At 37.1% G+C, this 20,981-nt stretch overlaps 1 protein-coding gene across 2 annotated transcripts in view; it reads right to left on the bottom strand.

Moving 5' to 3' along the window:
• PELI1 (pellino E3 ubiquitin protein ligase 1) overlaps positions 1-20,602 on the bottom strand; it is a 60,382-nt gene extending 39,780 nt beyond the window's left edge. Inside the window, exons 1-2 of one of the 2 annotated variants that reach the window (XM_056813928.1) lie at positions 19,961-20,602; positions 2,609-2,660 (exon numbers count right to left, since the gene is read on the bottom strand). The gene's annotated coding sequence lies outside the window, so the exon portion shown is untranslated. The remainder of the gene's footprint in view (positions 1-2,608; positions 2,661-19,960) is intronic. The other variant, XM_007476751.3, reaches the window with a different exon arrangement.
• Between the last annotated feature and the right edge of the window lie 379 nt (positions 20,603-20,981).

Below are 20,981 nucleotides of genomic sequence, written 5' to 3'. Positions count from 1 at the left end.
GTAAGAACTCTGGCAAAGTGTTTTATAGAAATACCAATTGAATAATGCATTTGAATTTCTATAAGCATATTTAATCTTTGTACATGTTATATTTCCTAAAGTAACCTCCTCTGTCACCTCATTCATATATCATAAGAAAAATAAAGCAAAGGATCTTGATTGAATATAACTACAAATATGATTCTAATTAATGTTTTTTTCACCAAATCTCTTGGCAAGCACAAGGTCATAGATCTTTATTTAATAAGGATGCTCGCATTGAATAGATTTGTGCAAAAAAAAAATCCTGTTTTGAGAGACATAGTAAAACTCTTACAAAGAAGGTTTATTCTGTTTTGAAATAAGCCAAATTTTTGAATTCACTGTATTGCTCTTTGTCATTCTCTTACATGTGTGGGTAGGTGGAAAAAAGCAAGACATTCAGAACAAAATGTTAAGCAGAGGGAAAGCTTTAGACGGCAATAAACTGTGATGTTCACTTACATTTGCTCTGTTGGAACAATCTTCTCTAAAGGCATACATATTTAAGCATATTCATCTACCTCTAACATTCAATAAATACATAATTCTTAGAATACAATTCAGCAATATAATTTCTTTAAACTTTAAAATTTTGACAATTTTTCCTATTAATTGGCTGACTTACCATAAGACAAGACTATATATAAACGGTGTTGTCTAATCTGTTGTTCTCAGCCTATTCAGAATGAGACTTAAAATATAATTTTTTAAATGTTAGTATTGACTTATATGGATGTTTAATTCACAAAGTTCTTGGTATGGGTAGTTCTAACACACATCTGAATTCCTTTAGAACCTTAAGGTCTTAAACTTTCCTAAGGCTAGTCTTATAATACTGTAATTTAGGGCAGGGGACATACAACTTGACATGTGGTATATAACTCAATCTTGTATTATAATGGAATTTTATTATGTTATCTATGCCAGAAAGTCACTAAACAATGCAAGGTTTAATCTAATCCTGCAAATTCTATCATTTTGGGTAAAAAGCAATATGGGATAGAAGAAAGAACCTGGTCTCAAAGTCAGACAGATTTCTCAGTTGATCCTAGGCAAATCCAATGAACAATTTTCAACTTTGGTTTTGTTCTCCTTACGACTAAGATTACATTTTAACTACCTACATCATGAAGTTATTATGAGGCTTGATAAATTTTAAAGTGCTACATAAAAGTGGTTTTTAAACTTAAAAATACATATATATATATATATTTCAGATGTGTCAATTTTGTTGAAGTGGGCCCAAATCTCAATATGCAAACTATTACTATTTTTTAAAAAATCCTTTACCTTTGTCTTAGACTTGATACAAGTATTGGTTCCAAGACAGAAGACTGGTAAGAGCTGAGCAAACAGGGTTAAGTGACTTGTTCAAGGTCATACAGCTAGGAAGTATCTGCAGCCATATTTGAACTCAGGACCTCCTATCTCCTGATTCTACCCACTGAGCCATCTAGCTGCCCCTACATCTATTACTATTGCCAAATTTTGATAAATCTATGATACTGCTTCATTAACGTGTACAGGGCCCAGAATCTTCTTCAAGCAATAAGTAAAGGTGTCTCAATTTCACAATATAATGGGTAGTTTCAGTCTCACATACTGTGAAGACCAGGCTATACCACAAAACCAACAAACCTTTTTTCTTAATAGGATATTTCTGCATGATGGGTCTGTGGTAAGTAATTATATGCTAACATATCTTATTGGTAGAGGCTTTAAACACCAGGGGCCTGTCACTTTGTTATATAATCCTTTCCTATTAAAATAAACATCAAATAAGTAACTATCAAACAGGAAATGGCAGAAATAACATTACATGTATAGTATGTAGAGTTGGAAGAATGAAATTTTGTTCTATGTTAACAGACAATTTGAATTTCTTTTTCAAATTTTACTTTATCTTCACAAAGCTTTACTTAGCCACGAACTATGCCATTTTCTGAAAAGAAAAATAAAGCTGAAATGACCTATGAGGTGATAAATGACAACTCTATCCTGGATAAATTTAGCTATCCCTTTGGTTCTAGGATTTTATGATTCTGTAGATCTTAAATATTAACCAAGAGAAAATCAGTATGACTTCTTTCTACTATGCCAAGATACACTCTTTTAAAGAGGTGAGGTTATTTTTCTGGAGGTAAGGGAGGTAATTTAACCATCTGAATAACTGGCATTTTTCATCCACTTAATTTTTCCTATTTAAATTGTTTAATAGATTACTTTTAAGTAAATATTTAAGTAAAGACAGCCCTGAGACCTGCTCATTGATCATCATATTCTAAGGAGCCCTAGCTAAACAATTCATTTCCAACTTCCCCTTCTGTCTGTACCACCTCCATACCAGCTGCCTTTTTCCCAAACAGACACCACCACCCCTCCAACTTTCAGTTATGTTTTGTCCTCTCCTATGTGAATGTAAATGAGAGGAGGGATTGTCTCATTCCCTTGTGTTTGTATCCTTAGCACTGTGCTCAGCACATAGTAAATACTTAATGCTTCTATCTCTTTTTCTCTCAGATATGCAGTGATCAGAGATTCTGTAAGTCAGAGTAGCTGGTTTTGAATTCTTGTCTCTGAAGCTTACCTGTGTATTCTTGGTCAAGTCATTTATCCTCCCTAAGCCTCAGTTTCAGCATCTGTAAAATGAGGCACAACAGCTTAATTTGAGGTCTCATCTAGCTTTGGATCTATGATCTCCCAGAGAAGGGGCTTGATTTAATTGATACTGTATTATTTCTGAATGGGAACTTCCAAAGGACTTCACCATCAACAACAGAGTATCCCTGTTCCATTTGAATCTTGAGGATAACATCCTTCATGATTAATGCCAAATTGGCTTTGTCAATGAAAGCTCTGTGACATGGTATAAACCTAATCCATGGAAAGTGATGGCAATAAAGCAAATATTTAATACAATAGTATGTGCAAATGAGGTCAAACCTGAATCCACAGGAGTCAAAATAACATGGGTGCAAACTTTCATCTTCACTATTAACTGACCTAAGTTCATGACAAAGATTGTGTTGTCATGATGCTAGCTAGGTTGCACCTAAGGTGAGGCATGGAAATTTGAAGTTAAATAATCTCATGGAAGTTTGCATTGCTATTATATTTGTTACATTTTTCACATAGACATGTTTATATATGTACATATATAATACATTAAGCTACTTTCAAAAAAAGACTTATATTTTAAAAAGCTGAGCTAACTAAAGTTATAAAATGTATAATGTTCAATGATGAAATTTAAAACTCTTAATCTCCTAAAGTTTCTAATCTTCTAAGTGAAATAATATCCCTTTATGACCAATTTGAAGAAAAAATCCACTGGAATTGCTGAAACTAGTAAATGAAATATTGGAAGTATAGAGATACAAGTAAAAAGCATAGAACCAGCAAATACAATCTACTCTATCTTTGGAATTACCAAGTACTGTTACTGGTGGGGAAAAATATGGTTGCCAACAGACTTCATATAAATACACAGGGAGCATAGTTAGATTTTGACCCTGATTGGCATTCCTTTATATCTAAATTGTCTTTTTCTGGCTTCCTGTAGGATTTTTTCTTTTGTTTGATAGCTTTGGAATTTGGCAATTACATTCCTGGGAGTTGTCTTTTGGGGGTTTAGTGTAGAAGGTGTTCTGTGAGCTCTGTCAGTGGCTGTATTGCCCCCTTGTTCTAGAATCTCTGGGCAATTTTCTTTGATTATATCTTGTATCACCATGTCCAGTTTGGTGTTTATTTCTGGCTTTTCTGGGAGTCCAATTATTCATAAATTATCCCTTCTCCCTCTATTTTCCAGATCTATCACCTTGTCGGTGAGATATTTTATGTTCTCTTCTAATTTCTTGGTGTTTTGGCTTTGCTTTATTAGTTCTTGCTTTAAAGCCTGGTTTTCTTTTACAGTTTGGTCAAACTGGTTTTGTAGATGCGTGAATTTCTTTTGCATTATTTCCCACTTTTCCTCCCAGAGGGCTTCCATCTTTTTGGTCATTTCTGATTCAAATTCTTCATGGGTTTGTGGAGAGTTTCCATTTCCTTTGGAAGATTTTGGAGCATTTTCTTGTATATCTTCTTCTATCTGCTCTGTATTTTGTATTTTGGCTCCATAGAATGTGTCCAAAGTTGCCCCTTTCTTCTTATTTTTCTTGGTATTTTGGGGCTTCTGTGCTTCTGTGGAGTTTGCCATCTCTGAATGTGGAGGATTAGCTTTTCTTATCTCTGTCTGGTGATCAGAGGCTTTAGTCCTGGGCAGATTGTCCGTTCTATGAGCTTTCCCTGGGTTAAACTGAATATGCCTCACTGGAACTGGAATGGAAGGGTCGGACAACGTTGCTTTCCGGAAGTTGCCTTCAGAATAGCTGGCCGTGAGGCTGTTTCGTCGGCCTGCGGGGGGATGGGCTGCAGCTTCCCCAAGCTCCGAGGGCAGGGACTTTCACTGAGACTTGGATAGCAGGATCCAGCCCCTGAGGCTGTCTTGCTCCAGGCAGTGACTTTCACTGGGACTCGTATAGAAGGCCCTGAGGGTTGTTGTTCCGAGGACCCTGCTCTCTGAGCCAGGCCGGGCTGCGGCTTCCCGGAGCCTTGGACTCTGCGCTCCTACCCCTTAGGTCCGAGTGATCTTGGGTTCTGGCTTTTGAGGGGAGCCGTACCTTTTGATCCGGGTCCAGATCCAGGAGGAGGGTTCCCAGGGTCTGTGCTGTTGATCGTTTTGAATTTCGGCGCCTTAGGAGCTTATAGTTTGAGATCGGTCGGGAAGGGTTTTCCGGAGATCTGAACTTTAGCTTTCTCTAAGCCGCCATCTTAACTGGAAGTCCCATAGTTAGATTTTGAAAAGGAAGGGCCCTAAATGGTCATCAGGGTCAGCCTCCTCATTTTATAGATAATGAAACTGAGATCCAGAGAGACTAAGTGACTTGCCCAAAGTTACACCAGTGGTAGGGCAGGGATCTGGACTCAGGTCCTATGACTACAAAGTTGGTACTCCCATGAAACTCCCATTGTATTTTGTATGAAAAATACAATGATGAATTGGGAACATTTTTAGACAAAAATAGTTTCTGATACCTTATCATCAAAATACATGTTCATAAAATCATTAAGTATATATTATCTATTCAAGATACTATGTATTAATGGAACAGCTCTATTGGTTGTTCAGGTTTCTCCAAATTACAGATTAGACAATAGCCATTCCTTATCCACTTGGTTTTGCTATGATAGGTCAGATTTCTGAGTAATTATGGATCTCATCAGGAGTCTCTGCATTGTTCCAGGAGTCAAAACAACACGACAGAGGAGTATCATCAACAAACTGGAACATCTGGAGGGTCTTCATCATGTACAGGGAAAATGGCACTCCAATTCAAACTCTACTAGATCCTCCACGACAGGAGCAAACACCTTTGGCAAGCATAAATTATTCAGTTTTATGCCTAACTTGATACTAATAATCAAGAGAATTGGGGGGGAGGAGGGAAAGTTAACTCTTTTACCTAAATGATTTTGACATAAACACGGAAGTCACTTTGCCTCCCTGAACTCCTGTGTTGTTCATCTAGGAATAACTAAACTCAGAATAATTACTTAGGGTTCTTGAGAACATCAGATAAGATAATGTGAGGATCAAATGAGATAATAATGTACATAAAGTACTAAGCCAGTTGTTACCTATCAATCCTGTGGAGCTAATGTCTGAAAATTATATAAACTTCAATATCATGTGTACTATAATTCAAACATGAGAAGCCTAAATGGTTATATTACTTTCCTTAAAATTATAAAAAGAGTAGAATTATTTTCCATATTTCACAGAAAGAAACTGAGCCTCGTGGCAGGCAAAATAAATTGCTTGATTGTATATACTCTAGTAACATCGGCTAAAATTCAAGAGCTTTAGCACCTGGAAGTTTATTTTACAAATACTTAATATTAGTTCTTTGTAGTCAAATGTTTACCTTATTTATTGGGGAATATTATGAGATAAGACTGCTCAATTTATAGCTAGCTAATAATATGTAGCTTCCCTTGTTTTCTCCCCTTGGGAAATATATCCTATTTTTTTATATAATTAAATGTCTTATTTTATTTGACATAATTTAAAAACAGCATAATCATGAACTATGCCTGGGAAAGTAATTGTATTTCTCAATGCCTCAGTTTCCTCAATGAAAAAGTAGGGCAGAGTGTGGTGCACATGTAATTAGATTATCTCTCAAGTCCAATAGGCCTATAATAAGAAATCAAGAAATACTTAACTATTAAATAATCATTTAAATACATATTTGGGATTGCTATATGCAAAGCTCCTTGCCTTAGTAAAGGAATCAAAGTAAATATGTTCCAGAAAAATGTTACCAATATACTCTACAGCTTCATTATAATGCTGTCCATCCAGGATATACCGTAGAATGTGTTACATGAGAAAAATACTACAAAGATTATTTTTCTACTTTGCTTCCAGTAACTATTTTCCTTCCTCGATCATTAACTTGTATAATTAGAAATTCTCGAACCCTTGGACTTCATCTCCCAGAATCCTTTTCCCTTCATTCATCTTAGCATCCTTAAGTTATTGTTTTTAAGTTATATGTAATTCCTCATTTGCTCTCTTTTTCTGGTGTGTGAGGTTGAGAAAGCTGGCTTTACTCAAGTTTTTACTCTAGCTTATTTTCCTTACTTCAAGTTATTATGAATAAATCTTATTAAATTTAATACTTGGAATATTTGGATATTAATTTTTAAACTTAAAAACTAATTCTAAGAAAGATATCCTTGCTATAGAAATCATGTTATATCAAGGATTCATTATTTGTCAAAAAACACAACCTCCTCAAATAAAACCACCTACCATAAGGAGTTGGCAGTCATAGAACTCACCATTCTTGCTGCATTTTACAGTAAGACATTTCAATTAATAAACTAAAATAAGTCATGAAAAGGATTCCACAATACAGAATATTCATATCCCTTCAGGCTTTAATACTTTAAAAGTGGATCTCTGTATAGAGTAATAAACCAGAAATAGGGTCACTGCATATGTGATGCATCACATGGATCTTATTACTTTTTTCTACTTCCTATATACTATCTGTTTGGTGGCATTAATCCAAGCTATACCTTCTGGACAGTAACTTTCCCTCATTAAAGAGGAAATGAAGCTTTGACAAGAAAAATTTAACTTGAATATATACACTATGGATACTGATTAACTACAGACCAGATTAACTGCTAATATGGAAAACAAAATAGTATCCAGGGACTTTTAGAAACAGATTTCTTTAACTCTTATTTTGTGCTTCACTAAACTAAGATTTTTGTCTTGGATCATTTAGGGTTTTAAAGAGCTGACACTAAAATTTAAAATGATGAAAGTCAACAGGGGCAATTACTATTAGTTAGTATTTCATATTTATATATTGCCAACTTGGAAAAACACAGAACCACCAAAGTAGTTAGCAAAAACAAATCTTTAATCAGGAAAGAGACAGGTCCTTAAATTTTGGCAGCCAATCAGGCAAAGTGCTAAATACCACACAGAGTCAAACCCTGGGGGCTCTGGAGACAGAGTCTCTGAGATTCTCCAAAGAACAACAGAACATAGGGATCTTGTATACCTTTTGAGAAACAAAAGACAGGGAAGTATGATTGATTGGCTTTACAATAGCTACAAGGAAATGAGGAGTCCAAGAGAGGCTGATGCTTTACAATGGATACTAAAGAAAGAGGCCAGCCAAGGTCTGGGATTCCTGGGAGAGGACTTTGATATAATGGGAGAAACTACTAAGACAAAAAAGGGTACTTAACATTTGATCAAGCCTACGAACCTAAACTGGGTTCATTAAGTACTTTAAAATCTATTGTTCAGTCTGAAACAAAGTCAGTCTGGGGACTCCTCTTAAGGTGTTTTTCTAAGGCATAGGGGCAAACCTGGGGCCCAAAAACCCAGTTGACAATATCATTTTAATATCTGCAGCATACTTCCTTCACAGCAACTTGGTGAGGCTGGCAGTACTGAGGGAATGAAAACCTATTAAGATTGAAAAACTGTAACTAAGTGCTGGGGGATACAGAAAAACAAAACATGTTTCTGCTCAAGAAGCTTGTTATAATAAGGAAAAAATACATGAGAGAACTCAGTTTCAAATCATGGAAAGGTCCCCTAGTTGTTAAGGTAATAGTGGCAAAGCAGATGGTGGGGCCTCTTCTTTAATCAGTCATTTTCACTGATAACATCCTACCTATTTATGATGTTGAATCATTTAACAGGCTCTGAATTTTGGTGGTAAGAACTTTATTTTCCAAGTCTTTAGTAACTATAAAGTACCTACCAGGTTGCATTTCCATAGGGCCTGCTTCCCAGATTAATAGCTGGAAAAAGAGGGGAAGAGTCTTTAGGGGTTTGAAGGACTGGTGGTCTGAGAAGATGCTGACCACTCTTGCTTGATTGGCACTGGTATCAGTGGGGGAAGTAAAAAGGAGACTCTTTCATAGCATTGCTCCTCTCAAAGATGGCTATGTAGTCTCAGCTATCTCCATCAGTGTCTATGGGGAAGTGGTAGCTAGGATGGTGATAGTGGTATGACTTGCTTGGTACATGCTGCCCATCATCTCTCTTTCAGAATGCATTACTGTGCCTGCTAGTTTGCTTGCCCTATAGGAAGTAGTTGGCTGGTTCATATCTCTATTTTAGAAATGAGGAAACCGAGGCTCAGAAAAGTTAAATGACTTTAAGTAGGGCAGTGGACAGAATGCCAGGTCTAGAGTCAGAAAGACTCCACTTACTGAGTTCAAATCTGTTTTCAGACTAACTGTATAAACCCAAGAAAGTCATATAACTGTTTGCCTCAGTTTTCTCATTTGTAAAAATGAGAAGGAAATGGAAAACGAATCTACTATCTTTACTAAGAAAATCCCAAAAGAAGTCACAAAAGTTCGAACATAACCAAAAAATCACTAAATGACAATAACAGTCACATGGGCAAAAGAAAAAAGGCCTTTTCCTGGCTTGTATACTTTCTACAATCAAGTATTATTGTGGAGATCATAGCAAACTTACATGCTATTCTCACTCACCAAGAAAAAAAGTTATTATACCTTTCCACTTATAAAAATTTTGTTTTGTAATTGTGTAGAAGAGAATTGGAGTGTCAAAGTGGAATCTAGAAACTCCCAAACTAGTAAGCCTAGTAAGATTCTGATGAACCTCAAGTTTTAGAGTTAGCATGTAAGTGGAGACCCCAATTTTGTCCCTGTTCCCAGGGGAGTTTGTCCTAGGGAAGTTTCAGACTGAACCAATAGACCCAACAACAGGGCAGAGACAATCCTTTTAGTATCCATTGTAAGGTAGGCACCCTAGCCTCTGGTTATGGTTTCTTTCCCCAGCCAGACAGCTAGTTTGGACACTCCCATTTGCTTGTAGCAATGGCTACAAAAAAGTCCATCAATCATATTTCCCAGTCCCTCAGTTTCCCAAAAGGTATATAAGTTCCCCAAATTCTTTTGTCCTTCCGAGTAGCCATCTAGCACAGTGTCACTCCCAGGGATAATGTCCCTAGAGTTCCAGGGTATAGGCCCTGTAAAAGTTTTGACAGCTCTGAGTAAAGGGCCAAATATTGGACGTATCTCTTTCTTGATTAAAGACTTGGTTTTTCTCACTACTTTGGTAGTTCTGTATTATTTCCAAGTTAACAGGAGCAAGACAATATCTAGGCTCAAATACTGCCTGACACAAAATTGGGACACTAATGCACTGCTGGTAGAGTTGTGAATTCATCCAACCATTCTGGAAGGCAGTTTGGAATTATGCCCAAAGGGCATTAAAAGACTACCTTGCCCTTTGATCCAGCAATACCACTATAAGGTTTGTACCCCCAAAGAGACAAAAAATGTACAAAAATATTAATAGCTGTGCTAAAAAATTGTAAAATGTGGGGGTGTCCCTAGACTGAGGAATGGCTGAATATATAGGATGGTGATGGAATACTATTGTCCTATAAGGAACGATGAACTGAGCTGGAAAGACCTCCACAAACTGATGCAGAGTGAAATGAGCAGAACCAGAACATTATACACAGTAACTGACATTATGGGATGATCAAATAGACTTTGCTACCAATAACAATGCAATGATCCAGGATGATCTCAAGAGACATATGAGGAAGACTATTATCCATATCCAGAGAACCAACTGTGCGAGTAGAAATGTAGAAGAAAAACAAATGATTTATCACTTCTTTATAAGAATATGATTTGGGGTTTTGGTTTTAAAAGATTATTACAAAAATGAATAATATGGAAATAAGTTTTGAATGATAATACATGTAACCCAGGAAGACTCCTTGTCAGCTCCGGGAGGGGGGAAGGAAAAGGGGAGGGAGAGAACATGAATCATGTAATCATAGGAAAATACTTTAAAAATAATAAATAAATTTTAAAAAAGAACAAATCCTGCTTGATAGCTTCTGTCTGATGATGTCATTAAACCTCTTTTAGTTCCAAGTTTTCTCATCTGTTAAAAAATGGGGGGGGGGGGAATAATAACAGCTATTCCACATTGAAATAACTGCTTTTGAAGTACCTATATTTACTTCAAAATATTATGTAGATTAAATGAAATAATATATTTAAAGCACTCTGCAAAACCTCATATACAGTTACTCATTATTAATGCTGATGTTCTCTCCTCTTATATGCTTTGCTGGGGAGAAAAAACCTGTTCCCAAAAGTGAATTTAACCTAGGATTATTTTTTATATTTTTAGGTACCTTATTCCTATCAACAAGTTGATATCATATGGCATCATTAATGATGTATAGGTTTGCATTCAATTATGAATTAAGGGTGCAGGTGAACTTTCTGTACAATTTATCTGGGATGCAGTCACATGAAATACAAATCTTTTTTATTTTAAGCTAAAAACAGATGAATTCCAAGGTTGCTAAGTGGCATATAGAATAGACAAATGGGCCTGAAGTCAGGAAGATATGAATTCAAATTTTGCCTTACACATCTGGGCAAATAATTTAACATCTATTTCAGTTTCCTCAGCTGTAAAATGGGGATAACAGTACCTACCTCCCAGGCCTGTGCTTAGCACAGTGCCTGGCACACAAAAGGCACTTAAATGCTTGTTTCTTTTCTTGAATGGAGCCTTTTGGGCTCAATAATAAAGAGAAATTGAGGATGCCAAAAGAAGAACTTTCTATAGGTAATTTTATCTGATGAGCTTATTCAATGAACTGCAAAAGAAACTTCACTTGAAGATGTTAAAAATAGAAACTAGAAAATCGGCTAAAAGGAAACTTCTCAGCATTTATAAGCCCTATGGTAAAAATATACCTGCAAGAATTTTCATAGATAATGGATTAGTAGTAGTAGTAGTCTCTTGGGAACCGAGGATGATGATTGTCTTTGTGCCCTTTCATCTGTGATGTAGATGAGTGTGCACAAAAACACTTGTGCATGAAGGAGATTCAAGTGGAAAAGTTGATGCACAGAGACAGTCCCACTCTCGGCGCAAGAATTTTCATAGATAATGGATTAGTGAGTTCATAACAACTAATTTGTATTACTATAGTCAACCATCTATGATTCAGATAGTTTTCTGAAAATTTCACTTCAACGTGAGCTTTTCCAAATGACAATCCTTCTTTAGAAGTTCTGCCAAAAAGTAGAGGCTATGACTCAGGGCTACTAGATGTTAAGAAGGAGGCAATTCAATTTAAGAAGTGGGTGGGAAACAAGAGGGGGCAAACTGAATCACTAACAGCCTACTCACTTCTGAAACCTAGCAAATGCTTTTTGTGCAAATAATTTTATATGTTCTTTAGTGATAAATTCTTGATAAATGCATTATAATCAGTACTCAAAAACTGAAATAGATACAAATTTATTCAGAAAGACTATTTCTAAAACAGATAAAATTAAAATAAGCATTTTTGTTTGCTGAAAAAGAGTCAATTATGAGCCAAAAGACTTCTGAGATTAATCAATAAGGTCTCACAACTGGCTCATGTTGATTAGATTGCCTCAAATTCATCAAAGCTGCTTTTGGTCTGGTGATAAAGGAGTTAAGTCTTAGCCTGGGAATTGATGTACCCTTTCCAATGAAAAGGAAAATAATGCACTATTTAAGTAAAAAGCAGTTTTGGACAAGGGGAGATGGTCCAACTTCTAAGTATACAGCTTCTAACCTGGAGCCTTATAAGCTGTTTGGTTACAAATATCACAAATTCAACAGGTTTTCTCATGCAAGGCTTTTGTGAGCAAGTTTTGTTAACAAAGGCCACTCTTCTTTTGATAGTAAATTAAAAGGATCAGTAGGAAGGAGCAATTCGAAGGAAAATCAATAGTTAGCTGTACTCTAAAATTAAAGTCTGCTTTTGGTGTTTCGAGTACACGCAGTACATTTAATCTGGCAAAAACCCAGAGGAACATGAAGTACTTAGTAATATTGTCTGCCAAAAACCAGAAATATAGCACTTAGGTTTTGAAGAACAAACAAAGCACCTCCAATTGTTTCTCTTCACCCAGTGAGTGTTAATGAACATAATAAAAGCGATCTTTTTGAGACAGAATTAAGTTTGAGTCAACTGGCATAAGAGGCAGACTGAGCACCCACTGGCTGGCAAGAATCAATGCTAATTATTTCATAATTCACTTACATGGAAGGCAAGGTCAAGAACATCTGTTAAAACTTCACTACAATACAGATATTTTTATCCTCTCCCTCTCAAACATCAATAGACAGATGCCTAACAGTTCAGAAACATGCAGCTTGTTCCATGGCTAGATTACCATTTAAGATAATAGCAACTGTCTAACATTATGCAGGAAAGGCAACAAATAGGAAAAACAGAAAACCAGTGTTGAAATTCAGCTAGGCAGTTAATTCAAATGTACTTTTGCTTCTGTAGAGAAGCAAGATTAGAGCATCATCAGGCATCATTCTAAACGTAGACTGTTTCTCAAATCAGTAACTAAACAAAAAATGTCTGCCTGTAACCCATTCAAAAGAGGGCACCATTCTTTCAAAAATTTGTAACCCAAAAAGAGCAAGAAAAGATAAAGGAAGGGAAATTCTGAGGTTATTGGCCAACTATTAAACTGCAGATTAATGGTTTCTAATCTCCCAAATAAGGGAGAACTCTTAAATCTCTGCTGTCACTTTAAGGTATAGCATGAAGCAAAAGGCTCTGCCTGCCTCTAAGTCCACTAAAAAAGGAGAGGTGGCAGGTGCAGCAAAGAGGGAAAATAATGGTTAGGGTGACAACAGGAAGGAGAACATAAGTGACAAAAAATGACCTAGAGGAATATAGGGTAAGAAATTATGCATAGAGTTCAACGGTAATGTGATGCTAAATCTAGAGAGCTATAAAATTGAACTAAACTTTTGATAAACTAAAAAACTGAGGTGCCCCAAAGGGCTTTATAAGGATCAATACACTTAAGTACACATAAAGTACATAGTATCTTATCTTTTTTTTTTTTTAAAGAATCTCCTTTCCTCAGTATATGTAATAAGGCTTATATTCACTCATATAACTTCAGGAAATCCAAGTCTTTAACAAGAGAACTGCCTGGGATTCTATTTTATGGACGTCTTTTAAAAAATGAGCTATCATATAGAATTGTCATCATCACTGCCTGCAGGATTTTAAAGTCCACTGTGAACAAATGCTACTCTTTATTTTATAGATGAATAAAGTATACAAGTTTGTTTGGCTTGTTTAGACTCTCAGTGTAACAGGGAAGCCAGTAATGGGGCATAAGTCCTATGTTCCAAGAAAACTGAGCTCGTGGGCTAGATTTCTCATTAAAATCAGATTCAATCCTTTTTAGATCTTATTATAAAGTTGCTGTTACCAAAAAATAAAAATTACTACTTGATGGCCACTGTCTGGTGATGTGGTGTACTTCTTCAAACTTTGCAGGGCAGGTCCTTCAACAATACATACAAAGTCCACTACCAGCTCTGTATTTGAAAGGTTTTCAGCTTTGTAGGATCTGCAATCTCAATTCAGGGTTATTTCTCTACCCAAATGAAGTACTAGGGTAAGACATTAGTAGGTTTTTTTTACAAACTATTTTAAATCTCATTGTTTCTTTTAAATCAGGTATATGTAAATGACTTTTAAAAGATCTATGTATATGTAAAAGATCTATGTATATTTACAGACATAAGTTAAACAAATAAAGGAAGGGATAACTGTTAAGTTCAATTATTTAGGTAGGGAAAAATATTTCTAAAAACATATGGAGACCTGTGTAATAAAAGTTGAAAACTCCTTTGAGCAAAAAAGTCTCTTTGTCAAATACAAAAACACAAAGAGGGGCAGAGCATGTCCGTGCTGGCATATTGTTTTCAAACTTCTGGAATAATTCCAATCGATCTAACACTAATAAATAATTCTTTCCAAGAAATAAACATTTTCTCAAACTAAAACCTGGAAATGAGGGTATAGCTATAACATAAAGACCTGAATTAACCTTCATCTCTTATCACAACAGTCATAGAACCTGAGTTTTCCCAATTGTAAAATGGAAATATTTATATCAACACAAGAATTTTGGAATGAATAATACTATAAAACACCTACTCAGCATGCAAGGTTCACAGGAATTTTAGAAAGCTCCATTTCTTCAGACTATGATGTAATAAATCTATATCTAGAGTGTCTTTGCTTTACATACTTGAATTTTTATAGACCATAACTATGGAATAATATAGTTTTGAAATTTATATAATAATATATCCAAATCAATGTTGTAATCCTCAAGATAGTGTTTCTGGAGGCTACATCATTATGCCAATAATACTGTTCTGCTTGAAATAGTTTTGGAACTTCTCTTCTGGAAAAGCCTTTTAAGCTATTGAAGGTCTTTATTCTTTGATACTACATTTGGTTTTTTAAAACAGCTAGTTTTTTACTCATGTCTGATGAAATAGATAGGTGATCTTGCTACTATTTACCAGCTTTGGTTAAAAAACACTATGGAGCAACATGACCAGCTTTTTTCCCTGTAGTTTCCAAGCTAGCTCTAAAGGCGATTTTAAAATAGAATCCCTATATACAATTTTAGTAACAAAAATGTTAGGAGCTTATAGTTTCTCATGGGCAATGTTCATTTGCACATTTTGTTTGTTCTTAAAAAAAAAAAACTTTTTAAGTAGCATTCCTTCTGTTTAACAAAAACTTGGCTTCTCTAGAGTAGATGCTGAAATTTAGCTGTGATCTAACCAAATAATTATACCAACTATCTGTATTGTGAGGCATAGTTAAGCATATTATGGCCTAGGTTCAGGGAAGAAAATCATTAGCAAAAGTAAACAACAACAAAAAGTTGTAGTGGATAATAGGAAACTGGGTAACTGATATATTTTTAGAATTAGCAACTTCTCTCAGGAGGCAGATTACAAAAGAAAAATTGCCTACAGATTCACTGAAAAAGTAAGACAATTACCTTACTTACATTGAGGCTATAGATGCTGAATTTTAGATAAAAAAAAAATACACACACACACACATATATTCCAAACCCTCTGCTTAGGTGGGTGTTGCTAACTAATGTCACAGATTTTTCCCAATTATACTTGTCAACATCAGTTTTCCTCCTAAAAATGGTTTATTGTAATGTAGGGCTATTATATTAAAGAAGTTAATACTATGTCAACATGGCTCTTCATTAATTTTGTTGCAATGCTGATTAGCAGGCAAAGCATTATTGTAGTTAGAAAAAATCATATCCTTCCAATTCTTTGGAATTCCTTAAAGTTTATTTCTATTAATGTCACCTTTAAGTCTTCTTTCTTCTTGGCTTATTTCTGAAGATAAATAGGTAACTATGTTAAATGAAAAGCTTCAATCAAATATCCAAAAGTTATAGAATACTTGCTAATGATCAACAATTCCATTGTAGAGAAACCTTGTAAATGTTCATATTCCTTCATGAAAGGTTAACAACAGCTGATATTCATATAGTGCTTCAAGGCTGGCAAAGTACTTCACATACATTATCTTATTTGAACCATAAAAACCTGTGAGGTAGAAAGGATAAATATCATTATCCTGTTCTTACAGATAAGGAAACTAAAGTTTAAGTAACTTGCCAAAAGGCTGGTAAATATAAGAGATTGGATGTGAACCTAGGTCTTTCTGACTCTTAGTGATAAATTTAGTTTGCACCCAAATTAATATTTGAGAACTTATGCTACTTGTGCCAGGTAAATAGCATTTACATCTAAGTACTGGCTATGATCATGTGTAATATATAACATTCATAGAAGTGATATGTCCTACCTAACATATCAAAAAAAGTTAGTAGCAGGTCCTGAAATCATACCCAAATCAATGATCTTTAGTCTCTTCTAAAGGTCTAATATAAAACAAGTTTAGGGAATATTTGGTTTAGTGTTTAAACTTGGAAAAAACAATACACTACAAGTCCTGATCCTAGAAAGTATTGTTTCTATTTAGTTTTTATGTGTGATACAATTAGAGGTGCACTGAAATTTTTTTTTGCTAGCTCTTCAGCAGGAGTGAAGTATAAAATGTTAAACAAAAGCATGTAATCTTAATGAATGTGGCCGCTACCTGTGTTCTATAGAAATTACTTTGTAGATCTTAGTTCGGAAAGGTACCATACTTAAATCATGATTCTCTACCACTAACAATATTTCTTCCTTCCTCAGATTGGTCTCAAACTTATTTTTGCTACTGCCTTCCCCAATTAAAAAAAAAATTAAGCTAACTACCCCTTTGGGAATAATTTCTCAAAAGAAACACTCAAAAATCCTATCATGTTCTCACATATTCCAAAATGATTGTTTTGAAAATTCTGTAATTAAAAAAATCTTTAATAATAGCTCACATTTAGTAGTGTTTTGAAAGTTAACTCAGAGGTAACACAAAGTGCTTTCTTCCCAATAACTCTGTTAAGTAAGGTATTCTATTTTACAGGTAATAAAATTGTTTTCAATTGGGTTAAGAGACATCTATTTTCACCCAGCTAATAAAAAAATTCTCAGGCAGGATTTGAATTCAAGTCTTCTGCCTCTAAGGCTAACTCCAGCACTTAAAAAAAAAATGAGAAGGAATAACACACACACACACAAAATATGCTTCAGTGGTTATCTGTAAGAAGTAATCTTCAGGTTTTGTCCATTTTACCAGCTATCAAAACTTAAGATTTGCTTGAAAACAATGGTTGTTCATAAAACACAACTACTCATTACCTAAACTATTCAACACTCACAATCCAGGATGTTCTTCAGATGACAGTATACACTCAGCTACACATATTTCTGATAAGCTGCATGGAAGTTGAAATACTCACAAAACTGCCTTGGTAGTATTTAACAGTGTCTCACCCAATTCTTCCACATGTATTTTCCTCTCATTCCTTTAGACTCTTTTGTCAGTGAAGGTATGGATCCTGAGGTTAAAAGCTAGAAGCTGGGGAATGTGCAAAGATAACTAACTCCCCCAGTCAATGCTGCCTCCGAACTAGGGACTCCAGTAACTGAATAAAGAGCACCTTCAAGTAGCTTCTCTAAAGTACAAAGGGTCCAAGATAAATCTCATTTGCTAATCTGTCATAGAGCTATGTAAATGTCAACCAACAGTATGGCCACTTAACTGATGATGTTAAGGAAGGGGAGGGAACCAAAATATATCTGTCTCTATTGGCACAATCCATTTCTATCTCATTTTTCAAGTCAAAATAAAAGTTAGCATCAAGACAATATGCCATTTTACATTAATTCCAATGCTCTGAATTATATTTGAATGGCACATTCTTTAAAAAGGGGGGTAAATTTCTTAGAAGACACACTATACTTACTTCTGGACAGAATTTCACAAATACTAATTTTTTCCACACCCAGAGTCCTGATTTGTTATTAATCCAAGATCTAAGAAGAGCAAGGGAAGGGATGCAGTTTGTTATTTTGATAATTCTCTCTTTGTGCAACTCTCAATGACTCACTTTCACTTTTAAATACAATCAATCAATGTATAAATTTAGACAGAGGGGCAAAAGGCTGGACCACAATTTAACAGCAGTACCCTACAAATGGAAGCACCTATGCAAATATCAAGTTAAATTCTTCCTTAATTTACTATAAAGTACTTCTTTACACCTGTTATGGTTATAGCAATAGTTCACAGAAACAGGAAACCAGCCACAGAGATAATGTATTAAATTTAAAGCCATTTCTGGTAACTTTCAATTTGCTCAACTACCAAAATAAAAATGAACTCATGAAGAACAGGCTATTAAAAACAGTCATAAACATTCACAGACCAGTTTAAGAAGCCGGACAAGATCATGCTGTGCAGATGAATACAAACTAAAAAAAACAAAACAAAAACTTGAAAAACTCTATTTGAATAAAGGAACAGAATGTTTTTAAGAGATACACATCTAGCCAGCCTAAGAAAACAAGATGTCTTATCTGAAAGCAATAAAAAAAGGGGCATTACAAACTAGCACTGTTATGACAGTATCTTTGGAGTTCGAAATTTTAAGGAGTTCGCAGGATGGTTTTTGGTCACTTTTGAATGGAATGTTCAACTGCTATGCGTCCAAATGATAACATTTTGAAGAGTAGGAAAAAGTCAAAGGACTTTTAACAAAACCAGGTAGCTGGAGCAGCATCTTCCTTATAAAAAGGCTCTCTAGAATATTTACAAAGACTAAAAATGCATGAATATGAGAAGGTAAAAACATTTTATTTAAAGATACAAACTCAAGTTTTCTATAGTGATTAAAAAAAAATTAGGCTGTCCACCCAAAATAAGTACCTACTTCACAATACTTCTCTAAGTCTTAGCCAATTATGAGCTTTAGTGAAGAAACCCTCTCACGATGTTAAGAGCCAAGTCTTTATAAGCGGTAGTACTGTTTTAACTACCCAACAATTACTAAGACTAAGAGACTTCAATTGACATACGAGTAAAGTGGCTATATTTGCCTTCATCCCAGGGACATTCTGGGAACCGAATTTTTTCCCATTAAGCACTCTGGGATTTCCCCAGACACAAGTTTCACGCAGCTCACAGTTGCTGATTTACAATTATAGGGCTTCTCCAGAGTCCTCAGTATACCCACCTACAAAACGGGTCTATCGACTCTCCCCTCAGGGATGCTAGGTGGCTTAATTAATTCTTATTTGTAAAGTGTTCAGAGATCTAGAGATGAAAGGAGGCCCGAGAGACACGCTGAGATAATGACAATAATCCTAATAATAATAAAAAAAAATACTAAGTTCGAAGTCGGCGTTATATAAGGGGAAGGGGGGGGAACTTATCCAGTAATCACAAAAGAAAAATCCGCGCCTCTCCCCCACACCCCACTCCCCCAAACTCTTCCCTCCCCTTTGTTTCCCCCTCTTTCCCCACTCCGGTCGGCTTCTTCAGCAGGAAAACACAAGGCCCCGAGCCAGAAGAGCTAAGGTGAGGGGGCGGGGGCGGGGGATGGGGGGAAGAGAAGGAGAAGCAGAGAGTTGGCGGGTGCTCGCCCCCTCCCCGACCCCCCCAACCCCGGCCAGAGTCCGCAAGGGTTAGGGGGTGGGGGGAGGGAGAGAAGGGTCCGGGCCGGGTAGCTCCTGGACAAAGGCACTTCCTCTTTCTTCCCAGGGCTCTGGATGGTGAGGAGAAAGAAACTGTGCTTTATACGGGGCTCCTTCGGCCTGGGGGTGGGGGGGGGGTAGGGGAAAAGATAAACCCAGGAAACGTAGCAAGAGTGGGGGGGGGGAGTTGGAGTCTCCCCTTCTCCCACCTCCTTTTCTAAACAAAACCTTCCCCTCACAACCTACCCCCCTCCCCCGTACACACAGCGTCTGTCCGCCGGTCCTGTTCCCCAACCCCCTTAATCCCCCCTCCCCAGAGAAGGAGCGCGCGCGCACCCTCCCGACCGTCGTGATACTCACCGGGCGATCTCTGGCGGATGATTCGGATCCCTCACAGCCCCTCCACCGACACTGAGAGAAAAAGGAGCTTGGGGGGTGGCTGAAGCGAGAGGCTAGACGGAAGCCCCAGTCCTTCGAGCCGCCGCCGCCGCGGGCTTCTCTCGAGCCCGGCGAGCGCCGACAGTGGAGGAGAAGTTGGCCCCGGAACTGAGCGACGGAACCAGGAGGCAGAGAGAGAAAGACAGTAGGGAGAGAAAAAGAAATGGGGAGGCTCCGGAGCCCCCTGGCGTGGGGGCGATTCCGGCGGGGGAAGAGAACGCACGCACCGCGAACCCGAGCAGCGAGCGCAGCGGCGGCGGCGCCCCCCCACGGTCCCCCCTCCGCCTCACCCTGCCTCTGGGTCAGTGACACACAGCGAAAGAGATGGGAGGAGACACGCGGGGGAAGAAGGGAGGAGAATAGGAAGGAGGGGGAGAAGGGTTAAGGGCCCGGGAGGCGGAGGAGGGGAGAGGGAGGGGGAGAAAAGGAGACGCGGTGCAGCCCAGAGGCCTCTTGGGAGTTGTAGTTCTCAAGCGGAAAGGGAGGAAAAAAACCTGGGGAGAGCTTCACCTCACACAACCCGCACCACTTTGAGCTACTGCGCATGCTTGCCCAGGCTAAGTCCGTCCCTTCCCGTTTCCATGGCCACAGACACACTAGTGGAGAAAGGATGTTCTAGTGTTGTTGACCGAGACCAGCCCTCTCGGCCCCCCCGCTGTTTTTATTTTTTTATTTTTTCCCGTTGTGGTTTTTTTTTTTTAATCCCCTGGGGAGGTTCTGGACTCCACCCGGGAGCTTTTCGCTGTCTTTCACAGCGTCCATCCCTTAGTTCACGAAGAATTTCTAAGGGAAGATACGTTGGTAGAGACCCCTCCAGGAACTCCTGCCCGTGGTACTCTCTATGTTGCCCTGGGTTCTTATTCTACAAACCTCTCTCCTCTTTTGCACAGCCCTTCCCGCCCCCCTCAAATCTTAAACGCTGGTTTCTCCCTTCAAGATTTAC

The sequence above is a fragment of the Monodelphis domestica genome, chromosome 1 (assembly GCF_027887165.1).
Source record: "Monodelphis domestica isolate mMonDom1 chromosome 1, mMonDom1.pri, whole genome shotgun sequence".
Classification (NCBI taxonomy): Eukaryota; Metazoa; Chordata; class Mammalia; order Didelphimorphia; family Didelphidae; genus Monodelphis; species Monodelphis domestica.
Note: the sequence above shows the minus strand (reverse complement) of the source record. Positions and strands in the feature narration are given on the sequence as shown.